The 14,423-nt window shown below is 46.3% G+C and overlaps 1 protein-coding gene across 2 annotated transcripts in view; it reads left to right on the top strand.

Annotated features, from left to right (window-relative positions):
• Positions 1–14,423, top strand: part of LOC144142477 (uncharacterized) — a 65,242-nt gene that overhangs the window by 12,548 nt on the left and 38,271 nt on the right. The gene's annotated exons all lie outside the window — the stretch shown is intronic.

Here is a 14,423-nt window from a genome sequence, read left to right as displayed (position 1 = left end):
CCGGGGCGCCAACTCTCCACGCACACTAAGCTGCCGGACAGTGGACCACTCACAAAAGAGAACGTATTAGGGGCCGCGACCTTGGTCGTCATTACCACTGGATTTCGACGACGCCCTTCCCAGTCTGCAATCGATTAATCTAGACTAGCGCGGCTGAGGTCCTAGCAACGCGTTTCTTTCTCTTGCAATTTCGCCTTCGCTAACCTTTCTCTTTTTTTATTCATGCATATATATATACATGCGTAGGGATGTATATGCCCCTTTACATCCAGCCCAATTTTTTGCAAGAAGAGATACGCATAACGTGCTTCAATCAGAATGACCCTCCTGCTGTTTGTATTTTTTTTATTTCTTTCTATTCCCTTCATTCTCGAAGCGTTTCCGCATACTTTGATGCACAAACTTCCTTATTTCTAAACGTATGTTCGAGTGTTCGGCATACGTCGTGATTTTTTATTGGACTTTGTTATAGCGGCAACCGAATACTATGAATCGTATTCAATACTTGTAATTCGAGACAAAACCATCTCTTGTTCACGCAATCGTATACATCAAAGTAAGCTGCTTCGTACCCCTGTTACACGAGCAATTGCAACGGCCGTTTACGCAAACGGCAGGTAAATGCCGTAAAAGCCATGTGAACTGAACGGCGGTGGCTGCGCTCACACGGCACTTTCTATGTTCAGTTCCGTTGTTCAGTTCAGTTCAGTTCAGTTCCGGCACTTTCTATGTTCAGTTCCGACTCTTAAAATTGTACCTCGTGAACGCCAAAACATTTTTTTTCTCTAATTATTTTCTGCGCTACATGTTTCACAGTGTACCTCTTTTACTCTTCGCCAAATTTTTTTCTAACAAAGCCAGGGAACGTCATTAACCTAATCCAGTCCTACCCATGGCGTTGAAAATGGCTACGTTTGTTCGACGTGGCGAAGAGTCTTGATTCACGAACCAACGCTTGTACTAACTGCAGCACCGCTGTCCTACCACAAGTTAATGTGCCAATGCGTCAGTGACGGTGTCCACACGAAGCGTTTTTGCTGCAACGCACTCGCCTTCAGCGGGGACACGGTGTTGCTTGGCGCAGCCATCTTGCCTATCTCGCCGACGGGACGGAGGGAAACCAGCGGAACGGAGACCGGACACTTTCGTTGGCGCCGATTGCCGATGGGTTTCTAACGGCGTTAGCTCTTCGGTGTAACTCCGCTTAACGGCCGTTAAGGCCAACTGCCGTTTTCGTTAACGGCCTTTAAAGTGCCCGTGTAACAGGGGTATCGTCACTCTCAGCGGCTGCACAAATCCTGAACAGAAAAAGAAAGTTGGCCAACCCGCGAAACTGACGAAGTACCATGACTCGCAGAATGTTTTTGTTGCATTGTAGTGGATGTTGTAATGACGGCTAGTATCACTTGCAATGCATTAAGCCAAAAGAGTGAATTGATCAGCAAAGATTCATACGAAACAGAGAAGATTGATGAAGGACTGGTGCCTAAAGACGATGATTTTTCTGCCGCCTAAAACCGATGAATACCTCACGTTGCCCCCCCCCCCCCCCCTATTGCTCCTTTGTTTACAATCAGTGAATAAAGAAGAGCTCTGCGCCTGTACAGTCCACAGTTACGCTGTAAAATGTTTGGTTAGGAGGATTGATACAAGGTATATATTCTCATCTTGAAAATATAAATACGTTCGAAATTAGCGTCTTCTTTTATCATTCTCAAACCACATCTTCGATTTCTCGCGTTTAAATGTGGTTGATCGGAGAGTACCACCAACAAGCTTGAACCCATGCATTGCTCATTTATACCGCTCCGCGTGTATACCTTGCAGGGCAATGTACGCACTACAATTTACGTCAAGTAATTATCAGACACTTTCAGAACGAAAATATGTTTGGCTTTCGATGCTCTGTGATCCAGCATGTGTACCTGTGTTCACCTGAGCGCATGAGTGCCTGCCCACCAAAATCTGAAAGAAACCGAGGTATCTGCTCTGCAAAGACGTTGCACCAAAAACCGAAACAATGTCCAGCGGTAAAGTTGGTTTATACTTGAACAAAAATGTGCGAAGTAGCAACAGTAGCAGACGATCACACAGGGAGACTGAGGCCACACAGACACCACCATTCCTTAGTTTTCCTGGCGTTGCAGAGGATGGTTAGGAAAATGAATAAGATGTGGTGATTAGGCGAACTATATTTTTCCGAGTATACCCGCGGTGCTACCAACCATTTCTTTCCGACTGTCTATTTTACTTTTTCTTGATTTAAAGTCAAAGATAGACACAAAGAGGAACATATCATCAAATATACCGCACGTAAAGTTAAAAACAACTGTCAGAACTAGCCTGTGCCACTCAAAGAAACGAAGCCCGCCTGTGGCCCTCAGCAATACGCGCTTAAAGGGAAATGTGGAATCCTACTCCACTTGGCCTTTTTGAAGTACCTTCGTAGCATACCCTCCGGCAATCGCCAGCGTAGCAGCACGCCGACCAAAATAACAGTAGAAATAATGGTTGTAAGGCTTAGCGCAACCGAATCCACGAAGTTTGGGGTCCGCGTCTTCAGATTTCCACCGCATTAATGATTCAAACACCGTCGTTCCTTTGGCCCCCTTCTTGGGGAGCGGACGAGCTGAGCTCCCGCCCGTAATGCGTGGAACCGTCGAAGCTGCTCCCTATCCCCTTTCGCTGTCCCTCTTTCCCGCGCATCTCGCCCTCAAATCGCAAGCTTGCATAAGTCAGCTCTGCTAAGACATCGCGGGGAAAAAACTTCTCGGGGAAAAAATGGAAGGCAATTGCTTCGCCGGCGTAAACCCTCCGCGAGAGACTAATGGATGACGTCCGGCTGCTCTTCTCTCGTAATTTCTCTTCCTTTTTTGCGTGTCGTGTCGAGTGGTACCATTAACTGGGATTTGGCCCAAGAAGCGGCAAAGCCGATATCTCTCGAGAAAACGGGCGGAGAATGCTGAATCAAAGTGCACAGCTAAGTGATTTTTTCTTCCACCTTCTATATGTAAGGAATTTCGTACCTCCGTGCCAGGCGCAAGTGCTCTTATGGCGTAGTGTTTAAGCCGCCTGCCGTTTGGCCGACTTCCCTTCTGTTCGTTATCTTGGTGGTGTCTCCTTTTTGGGGGGTGGGACGTCCGCCAAGTAATTATCTTAGTAAAATACCGTTTCAATTAATGCAACACATTACTTTGGTTGGAAAATCACGGCGCTACAAAACAGAGGTCTAAATATCCGGAGGTAATAGATGTGTATGCTCGAAAGAAATGAATTTAATGTAAGCAGCCCCAGCCTGGTGTTTTTCCATTTGGTTCACAGCGCTCTACTACTGCTGCCAAAGAACAGTGACATGGCTAGTAATTGTTCTTCCTGATAAGCACCACTTCAGTGGGTGTTCTTTTTGCGGAATGGTATTTCCTATAACCAGGAAAACCGGCTAGGTTTTAGATTAATTCAAGCCACGACAGTTCATCAAACAAATATAACATACAAAAGCCCTGCAACGAATAAAAAAGTACTCAGCAATTACTGAAGTATTCAATACGTCATTATAAATGCAGTGTAATATTTATCACAAGAAAATAGAAAGCAGACAACATGGCTAACGGGGTTATGTCCGGCATAGAATATGGAACGGTCCCGGCGTGGTAAAACACCTGCCGAAAAAGCCCCTATGTGGAAATATTCCAAATGGCCCGCACGTGTCCTCGCAGCCCGTCGTTCATATGAGAGCCCGACTCGGGTCAGCAAATATTAATCTGGGCTCCCATTCTAGAACACAAACAAGGCATCAAGCACCGACGACTTGGGCCAATTAGCTTTCATACGATATTCTACTTTCCAGGAGGCAACGGTACTCGCTTCTACGTCTGTCTGGATTAAGAGCAGAACAGGGCATATGTCTAAGATCCCGGTGAGCCCTTTGCTTTCGGGCGCCGTCGTTCTGTTGTTTCTTGGACCCCACGTGCCGTCGTAAGCTTGAGCTCTCTGACTGTGGAACGGGGTCAACGCACAGGAGAAAGGGGTGGTGTTTTGTGCGACAGAAGATATATCTTTTTTACTTTTTTTCTCTTCGGTCCTTCTCCTTGTGTGGGTTCGCTAGGAGCTTGGCACATGCCGCCGTACATTATCGTAGGGGAGTGCGTTGACCTACTTAATGAACACCCTGTGAATGCGTTCTGATTTCATCGTGCGGTGCTTTTGTAACCCGAATATCTAACTGAGAATGTTAACCCTGGCTTCTCCCACAAACCTGCAAAAGGTATCAAAAACAGACGACATTTGGCAATCAGCTTTTGTAAGAGATTTTTCTTTTCGTAGGTGCGACAGCATCAATCCCCACATGAGGGTGAGTTAGACGTGTGAGGGTGCGCATGTCTAACATCTAAGAAAGTATGTTTTTGCCTTTTGGGTGCGATCTTATTTTTATTTCTAGGGCTGTTGGCAACATAGCTAGCTTGATAAACACAATTGCGAAACAAGCTCAACGGAACAGAGAGAAAGGTGGGGTATCGCGGGAAGAAAGATTCACCTTTTCTTTTTTCGCACTTCCATCTCGCCCTTTTGTCTGTGTTTTTAGGGCTTGGCACCAACAGCCCACGTTGTTGTAGTAGAGTATGTTGAATCGCCCCACTAGCAGCTCGCGGCTACGGTCTGATTGTATCCTGCTCTGCTTGTTCTTAACACAGCAATAGAGCAGAAGGTATCGACACTCTCTTCGATCTTTTAAATCATCACCAGCCTATCTACGCCACTGCCGGGCAAACGCCCCTCCCATTAATCTCCAATTATCCCGGTCCTGTGCTAACTGCGACCAATTTATCCCCGCAAACTTCTTGATCTCAACTGCCCACCTGACTTTCTGCCGCTCCCTGCAACGCTTGCATTCTCTAGGGATCCACTCTGTTACCCTTAATGACCAACGGTTATCTTGCCTTCGCATTACATGCCCTGCCCACGTCCATTTCTTATTCTTAATTTCTACTAATGTATCCTTAACACGCGTTTGTTCCCTGACCCACTCCGCTCTCTTCTTTTCCCTTAATGTTACACCTATCATCTTCTGCTCCATTGCCCGCTGAGTCATTCTCAATATAAGTTGAACCCTCTTAGTGAGCCTCCAATTTTCTGCTACATAGGTGAGTACCGGTAAGCCATCGTTTAAATACCTAATTGAATAAGCACATACGATCAGACAGAATTTCTATTGTTGCGCTCTTCACGGTAGTTTTATAAACCTGTGAGATAGCAGTTTCAGTAGAACTGCAGGTCTTTTTCAGCTATCCCAATGGCCTTCACGCAGCCGGGTTTCGTTCCCTCACCGGTGACATGCCCGTTGCTGATGGGAAATTTTAACGTGGAAGTCTCACTGCCCAGTGCGACTTAACTGTTGTCTTGCGTGGTCGAGGGGTTTGAGCTGGTGTTTTACACAGACGGTAAGGTGACCACGCTGCGGAGGGGAAACTGATGGCCCATTGTTTCTCCCCTATAGTAAAACTGAAGCCATTCCAGCCTCTTATTTAGCTAATTAGATAGGAAGTTTACTCAATCCAAATTACAGACAAGCGTATTTTCTTTCGTGCACAACTTAAAGAGCGCCACGCTACTCTGGCCATCCTTTGTCTCAGTGTGGAATGCCACTGATTTTTAATTAATATTTCGGCAGCTGCAGAACATTCTTCTTTTAACACGACAGTGTTCAAAGAATAAATGTTACACGAAGAATGCACGAAGATTTCGCTGACGTCATATATGTCACGGAAGTGACGCCACTACAACGAAGCCAGCGGCCTGTAAAGGGTGCACCCCTGCACACAGGGTATTCTTGCGGGGAAGCAACCTTTAGTACTAAAGAGTACGTTATACTTATGGTTGCGCGTTTTCGTGTTTTATATTTTAACACGAAAGTGTTTTATGCAGCGATACCCCAAGATTTCACTCATGTCATATCCGTCACGGAAATGACGCCAGTACACCTTTGCCGAAGTGGCCCACCAGCAGGACACCGCACTCCAAGCACACCCACAAAACAGCCGCTGACCCGCAAACCATGCTCGGCTGCAGATTTTGCTGCACATTTCACTTCCGTGTTTTACCGATTCCTATGACGGAGGAATCAACCACAGTTTTTTTATTTTATGCTCATTACCCACGAGTGGCGTTTACGCACAAATTTCTCTTTCTTTCAGACTTTGTTTTATACATAAACTGGAAGAGAATAGAGCTGCGCGGTATGGAAGTTACGTAATGCGTGTGAAGTCAGGGGTAGTCAAAACATTACCGCCTGCAAGCATCGATCACGCACTTTCACTCAAGCTAAGTAGAGCCATGCATCGGAGGTTTCGGTCTCATTAGGATTCCCTGCGTAAGCAGATATAGACCGCTTGCGTTTTTTGTTAGTAGCTTTCCCCGCTGGCGGCCTTATAAGACGAGAATGAGAAAGTGCGGGCCACACTAGCTTCCCGAGCGATGAATACGCTCAGAGTACTTCGCCACCTGGATTCAGGCCCAGCCATCTTCTCTTCTGCTGGCAAAATGGCCCCCTTCCTGGCGTACGTCAATGAAGCCGTGATAAACGAATCCTGCATCCATACTCCTTGCATTATATTTGAACTTTTCGTCCCCTGCAGTCGAGATAAGTGCAAGCAGCGCCATCTGCTCTCGGTATACCTGCAGTGAGAAGATTCCTATAAATCTTCATCAAAGCCTTGGAATATTTCCGCAGTCTATGTATGCAAATGCTCCAGAAGTAACAGACCTCTATTAATCAGAATTTTTCGATTTATGTTCGCTGCGTGCATTCATCAATTGAAAGCCTCAGGACACTCTTTTATGCATCCGGAGGGAAATCCCCAGAAGCACTCTGCCTCAAGTACTTTCATCTTGCACAGAAAGGGGGTTTTGTTCGTTTTTTTTTATGCGGAATGAAATCAAAAACATCCCTTGAAGTCTCGTCGGAATATTTTTCGCGTTGCAATCCTGCGCTTGAATTTGCCGCTTCAGTAAAGCTTTCTCGTAATTCCCATAGAGTAGTGTCTGTGAGGATTCCAAATTCCGTTTCTGCTACTGCTGCTGCTGGTATCTGGCTGACATCCTTTTTTGCTCTGCATAGTGATTTGCGAGAGGTAATGAGATCCCCAGTGAATAACTAATGCGAATTCATGCTGCGACACTAACATTTTTCAACTCAACTATCCCGCCCTCCACCTTTTTTTGGTTGGTTAACTTATTAGACTATTTACCACTCCCTCTTAAACGAAGTTTAGAGAAACCCGAAAGCTTGAAGTGCTTCCAGCCTTCTCTGGAAGTGCGTCCAATCGATCGTCAAACCTTGAAAAACCTAAATCCAAAACGAAGAACGAACTTCTGCGGCGTTTTTTGGGGGGCACTAAGTAAACAGATCTACGAAATATCTAAATGTATACCGATCCGTCCTTTATGAGATAAAGGTATTCTATTGTTCTCCATCGTCATGATCGATGCGTGTATTGTATTATCTACAACCGACCCTTTTTCACGATTTTCTAGTAACGATTTTGACACAATGGAAATCCGGTTTCACGCGCGCGCTCCGTGTGTCCAGAGGTCTTATCAGAGCTTTTTGGTCGAGCAACCGGTCTACGGGGAAATGCATTAGTTTTTTGGCAGAACGTCATCGGCTCCACTAAGAAAGCTTTCGCTTTAAAAAATACCTACTACAGCTTTTTAGCCTTCATCCGCTGTTTATAGTGGGCAGTTGTTTCTTTTTTTTCTGATGCCCACTCTACTTCGAACGAAACACAGAGCCTGAGCAGAGATTTCCGAAACCTCGAGGGCTGGAACCATCGTGGCGCGCGGAATCCTCAAGTGTTGTTCATTATTCATGTATGAAGCGGTCGCAGCTTCGTACTTGCGTATGCGAAGCGGCGCCAGGCGGGGTTTTTTTTTTTTTTTGGAATCATCAAGCAGCCTCCGTGCGTGATCCGCTGATGCCCTGCCCACGACAACAAGCATCCCCTTAGACAGCAACGAGCGTCTGGTTCGCTTCTAGGCCCCCGTTTGCGCCTACTAAAGCCCTATGAAATCAAGCCTACCTTATGAGTGTTTCTGGTAATCTAGTCCGATTGAAATAATACGAATACTGACATCGTTTGCGTTGTTTTAGTACTATGAGCAGGCATTATTGTCTAATGGGTGTTGCCCGTTACAGCGACTGGAGACTCCGCCCATGTGGTGTCTCGCACGTTCGCAGAATGTGCCGTGAATGGACGAGCCGAAGTTTACTTCTCGGAGGCTCAAAGCGGTCAGTCGACAGCGTTCTGGGAAAGCGCGGTTCGCGGAGAAGTTATATTTATATTCGATGCGCAATGCGCTCTTTGGAGAACACCAGCGGCGTCGCAGCAACGCACTCTGTAGTGCAAGCACGTCATCCCTGGGGAATGCAGAGGAGATGGAGAACAAACTTTGATCTATGCAAATTACTGAAGTGCAGCTTCTATGCACTTCAAAGGCTCGTTCGAAAATGACCGTTTTTATTACCTCCCAAGGTAATAAAATACCACCGGGTCAAGACCATGCATATGTTTGCACAGTGAGCTACGAAAGCTTAGCGCGAATGTGCAGGAGTAGGCTACCACTAGTTATAAGCACTAGTAAGAGAGATAGTTTTGTTAAAGTTTTGTTTTGCGCCTCTCTCCTGTCAAAACCCTTTTTTTGCTGAGTTGCGCTTGGCGCTAAAACCTGATTCACTTATGGCATACCAACTAGATAGCATCGACAAATTAATTTAGTTTTGTTAAGTTTAGAGTCTAAAAAAAATTAGCAGTGGCACAGCTGGGCTATGCCAGGTTATATGTAGCGTGAGCTTAAGTTCAGCTGACTATTCTTAGGTTTCCTGGCTGTCTAGGATTAGCTGATTATCATGATTTCTGCTGCTAAAACGATTTCCAATCCAATACAATCCAATCCAACGCAATTCAATTTATTTCAATCAAATCCAATCCAGTCGCGGCGGCAACGGTTCCGGCGCGCCAGCTGTGCGCCGTGAGATGTCACTGCTCTTCGCGCATGCGCAGCACGGCTCTCCAGGAGCCACACTAAACTGATCAACCTCGGCCAGTGTCGCTCACGCTACAAAACATGACCAGTGACCATTCAGTACGGCTAGAAGCGTTCAAGCCTGGGCCCTTAGAGTCCTTTGTAATCCTCATCTTACTGCACTCGCATTTCTGTTTTACCCCTTAGCGCTTTCTGATTTACTTGCACTATTTCGGCAGCTGCTCATGGACCAACTAGCTGCATTGTTAATCAGCAGACGGAATGCGCGGAAGACGAAATATAAATTTGTTAAGCCTCAAAGAATAAGCCCTTGGTAACCTACTCAGCTTCACTCCAGCCACGAAAGACTTTTTAACCAAAAACACAAAAAAAATTGATAAACTTTCAAATTTCGCGCTACAGTGACGTATTATCGACATAAATGACGCACTATGGGCCAGCTTTAAAAGCGTAGTTATGAGCACGTTAACTGCACGTCACCATCCAAGGGATGCAATCAAGCAGAACTACAGGCCCTAGTACACTCTACAACCACCCCGCTGCGTTTCTTGGTGGTGACTTAGGTCGGCTGCCGCCAGTACCAGGAACAAGATTTCTGATGCAGGCGAAAAGCAAAAAAAAAAAACCCGGGCCATCTCGACTAACGTGAAACCTGGGGACGAGAGAAGAATGCCCTCTACAGGTGTATTCTTGGCGCCTTGGCGTTTTTTCCCAACAGAGATGAACCCGTTTGGGGTAGAGGTAAACAGCTTCGCTGTAAAAATCTCTTGTCTTTGAAGGGCGAAGCGCTCGAGCGCGAGGCGTTGGAAAACGAGCGTCCCGGTTTTTTAGTACCGTGACTACTTCAGACGACGACGACGACAGGAGACGCCGACAGTCCGAGCCACTAAGGGGCTTCTTCTTCCCGAAAACGGGCCGAGCAGGGCGACACCGATTTTCTCAAATAAAGGTTACGGTGGGTTCACCGCCGGGAGTTGGCCAAGTTAGACGGGACGTAGTAGTCTTATACTGTTGACAGTGGCGGCAACTGGAGACGTATCGCTCTGCCCTTTGGCGCGTTTTTGCTCAGTAAAAGCATTGGCGCGCGTGCGGGGAGCGTCTGAGCAAATACCGTGTGGCATCTGCTCAGACGTGGCATCTGCCCATGTGGCATCTGCCCAGCAAAAGCGGATGCCACGTGGCATCGTCATGCATGGCACGACGTTCTAGCGCGAGACATAACGAGTGTCCCGGTGTTTCTTTTTAGTACGCGTTACGAAGCGCTCCAGCGCGACGCGTAAATGTGTGTCCCAATGTTCTTTAGTACGCGTTACTTTCTAGCACGAGGCGGGAACAAGTTTCCCGGTGTTTTATTACCGTGACTACATGAGACGCCGATTACGACGACGACGACGTCAGGAGACGCCAACAGCCCCAGCCCCTAAGAGGTTTCACCCCTAAAAGGCCCGTGGGTACAAGATTTCAGCGCATGTTAAAGATCCCCAGGTGGTCAAAATTACTCCGGAGCCCTCCACTACGGAGTGCCTCATCGCCTGTGTAGCGTCAGCGCGTTAAACCTCACAATCAATCAATCCATCAAATTATGCAGAAATCGCCTTAAAGTGGCTGGGGAGTCCCCACTGACTGATATCTTCTTCTTAATGCCCAGGTTAATTGTTTAAAGTATGCAATAAAATTTTGGTATCATTTTTATTGGTACAAATAAGTCCTTTTAAGAAAAAAAACTTGCACTTTGTCTTAATGGCCGTGCAACTGGGAGCTCACACCAAATAACCGACGTATGCAAATAAAACGCAGACCGGGTGCATCCAATGTCGATCCTGTGCAGCCATCTGGCGCCGCTGAATTCGATGCCCAATTACGTTTCTTGTTCATGATGTCTCTCTTTTTTTATAAGCGTACCGACTCACGGTTCCTTCTATAAACCGCCTTATGCGTCACCCAACGTTCGGCATTACCGCGCGCCTTTTTACTCGGAATGCCACGGCCAGCTACAAGGCGTGGATCGCGTCCCTTCCGCCGCGGTCGATGGCTGCAAAACACGGGAAATGAGGCCGCACAGGGAACGCCTTTGATGCGAGCCTCCCTTTGTTTCCCCGAGGCAATCTGCGTAAAGAACCTGCCAAAAAAGGACAAAAAAGAATATCTTCGCCGCCGGTTGCGAAGCGGACTAATATCCGATCGGAAGTAAATAGCGAGAAAGGGTAACAGATAGCGGGGCGGGGGGATGCGGAGGGACATATTGCTTTTTTATGAAGCGTATATTCAAAGCAATAAACCTAGCCATAACGCTTCCCCATTCGAAAGGCGCTTTCTGTTTCTGACGTAAGCCACACGGTCACCTTTTCTTTTGCCATGTTTTGAGTGATTGTCGTGTTTTCAGGTTTTCGCCTTTTTCTAGATGCTAATCTATGCCCAAAATTCTGCCTGATGCTCTGAGTGTTCCTTGTTTTTTAAAACGTGTGGCATCCAGACAAACTGTGCATATTACCGTAAGCAATAAAACGGCTTTTTTTAATATTCTTATAACTTATACCACCGTGTACTGTTATTTGCCTAACACACTTCACAGTTTCTAAGGCAGTCTATGCGTCCGCCAGTTCACACGTACTGCTGGGCTTCAATAGACATTTGAGGGATGACAAAATCCACTCGCAGATTTTTGAACGCGTCTATGTCGTGCCTTTTTGCCGCGCGGTTTCGATAACAACATGCCCATTGCCTGGTGAGAAACTGGGGGGAAAAGCTTTTAAGTCGTGTAACCTGGTGTTAAAATCCCTTTAACTCGAAGACGCATAATTCAAACTGAAAGATAATTTGAGTGGTGAGCGGAAATAGTACGAAGCCATCAGTGGTTCTAATGGACTGTTCATTTGGTGCAGCAAGCTGGGTGCTTTTGCTCGGCTGACAGCACCAGCCGCGTTTAAATATCGATCTCCCTTGGAGCAAAACCTGCCATTGGCAGATTCCTGTAAAGCGTGCTCTGCCGCACAATAGCATAGGTAGAGGAGAAGCCGCCTTTGAATGAGAATGGTCGTGGGGCATAACGTCGTACACTGAACAAGCCTGTGCCCCTTCACTTAATAATAATCTAGTACATAAGGACGACATAAAATATGTAAACCTAGGACCTGGTTTTACTTCGAAGATGATGTAAACCTAGAACTGTGATATACTCTAAATACCATGTCGCACATGTCACTGGTAACTTGGCAAAAAACGCACGCTGACTACATTGTTAACCCTGACCGCATGCTACAATATTCGCAAAAATTCATACTCTGACTTCAAAGTACTAGAAAAACTTGGAAACTTTCTTCGTAGTAAAAAAGGTAATGTTACGGCTGTATGAGATCCAGGGCGTGAATTACTTGTTACTGAACTACGGGCAGTCCAGAATCACGCTAACTGGTTCATTGGGTCCGACAACCATCTTACTTCAACCGTGGAGGGAAAAATATCCAAACTCTGTTTTCCTGACAAAAACAGCGCAAATGTTTGGGCAAGTATATTCTTGTCGTGGACACTCGATCTTCAGTGAAATGTATGTATATAAAAACGTTGTCCCTTAATTGTTTTGTTGTGTTGTTATCTTTTCAGTTTTTGATTCACGCTGTCACTGCTTTGTTTTGCTTACAAGATCGCTTCCAATCTGGAAAATCTTTTACTCTGAGGGCACCCAACTAATTAAATAACAAGAGCTCTCCATGACAGCAAAAATTAATGGGCACCCGATGTCGGCTCCCATGCGCTCTTAATTATGTGCGCCCAGTTTGTCCTCACTGCCGTCTTTTTGAGCCCTTCATTGCAGGCTTCGAAGGTCGATTCTTTTCAAGGCAAAATTGTCGCGCGTAGAAACGATAACACGCGTCCTCTCTTCCTTGGCGTGCTTCCTTTTCAGCTGCGTTTCAAGCAACTTTAACCGAAATAGGGCTTTGTCTTGTTTGCCCTGTCATGTTGTATCCTTTTGTAAAGAAGTGTAAACACCGGTTGAGTACTCCCGCCACCAGCCTATTAAACCCACGTGCTTAGAACACAAAGGGCACTCAGGCAGGTGTGATCGAGCTGACGCATAATTCCCACCTACTGGAAGCACTCCAGCGCTGCTTACAATTTCTTTCGGGCAGGCGCAGCAAGAGGACAACAAAGCCCTAGACTATGCTTGCCGCAGTACCTACACATGTAACTTTGTGACAATAAGAAGACTTGCTGGATATTATATCTATAAAAGTGTTCTCCGGTCTACGCAGGTTTTTAAAAAGCACGAGTAAGTTTTCTGCCCGGATGTTATCAAGGTTGGGAGAAAAACTAGTCGACGGCATTATCTTTTCACCCCCTTCGCGAAGACGCGTCTTGGGATGTGTTCAGATGGAGGGTTTAGACGTATGGCTAATACTACTAGTAGCTTGGTGGTAAACTGAGAAAGACGGTACCCTTTTTAAACCCTTTAAACATTGGTTTCAAGGGAAAAAATCCTGTTGTTCTTAGCTCGTTGAATGAAGTAGATACTATTATAGCCGATGAAAATGGTGCCATCATCGCTGTTTACTTTAAAAATTTAAGAGACCGGTTTTCCTGCGCTAAAACTTTCTTGAAGCGAATTCGCGTTTTGTTGGCTTTCCTAGAGGGGGGAAAACTACGGTCGAAACGAACGCAACATTGGTGGCAGACGCACGTTCATAAAGTGCCCCCGAAGGGTTCCGGCTCTTGAATGTTCTCTGGCGTTCGCTGTCTTCTCAATTAATATGCGTGTTTCTGTCGTACTTGAACCAACACAGCGACCCCCAGAAGTTTCAGTCATTTTACACAAGTGCACAATCATCATCATCACAGAAAACAACAACAACGACAAAAACAGCCTGCTCAGGCCCACTACCAGGCGAAGGCCTCTCCCATTGACTTCCAACCGCTCCTGTTCTGAGCCGCTCGAGTCCACTGTTGGCCGCCGACTTTCCCTATTTCATCCCTCCATCTTGTTATTGGCCTTCTTCTCCTAGCCCCATCTCTTGGTATCCACTCTGTTACTCTAATTATCCACCGGTTGTCGTTTCGTCTCAATACATGGCCAGCCCAACTCTTTCTCTTTTTCTTTACTTGAACTACGATATCATCTACTCGAGCTTGTTCCCTGATCGATGAAGCTCATCTTCCTGTCCCTAAATCAGCGCCCATTACGAAAGAAGAGATAAAAATGGCGACGCTCCTCGAGAAACGATCGGCATTTCCCGTTCGTCTGATATCTAACAAGTAAGCACAATACTTCCTCGTAAGAAGAAGTTGGCCCGGTCTCGATCGGTCCCAAAGTCCCCCTACCAGCCACTTGACGGAAACCATTACCCCCCGATTCGATCCTGGCGCCGTCTCAATCGTTCACCGCCCGAGTG

Source organism: Haemaphysalis longicornis, unplaced genomic scaffold (genome assembly GCF_048455015.1).
Source record: "Haemaphysalis longicornis isolate Haplotype H1 unplaced genomic scaffold, Haemaphysalis longicornis Haplotype H1 scaffold_6, whole genome shotgun sequence".
NCBI classification, from domain to species: Eukaryota; Metazoa; Arthropoda; class Arachnida; order Ixodida; family Ixodidae; genus Haemaphysalis; species Haemaphysalis longicornis.
Note: the sequence above shows the minus strand (reverse complement) of the source record. Positions and strands in the feature narration are given on the sequence as shown.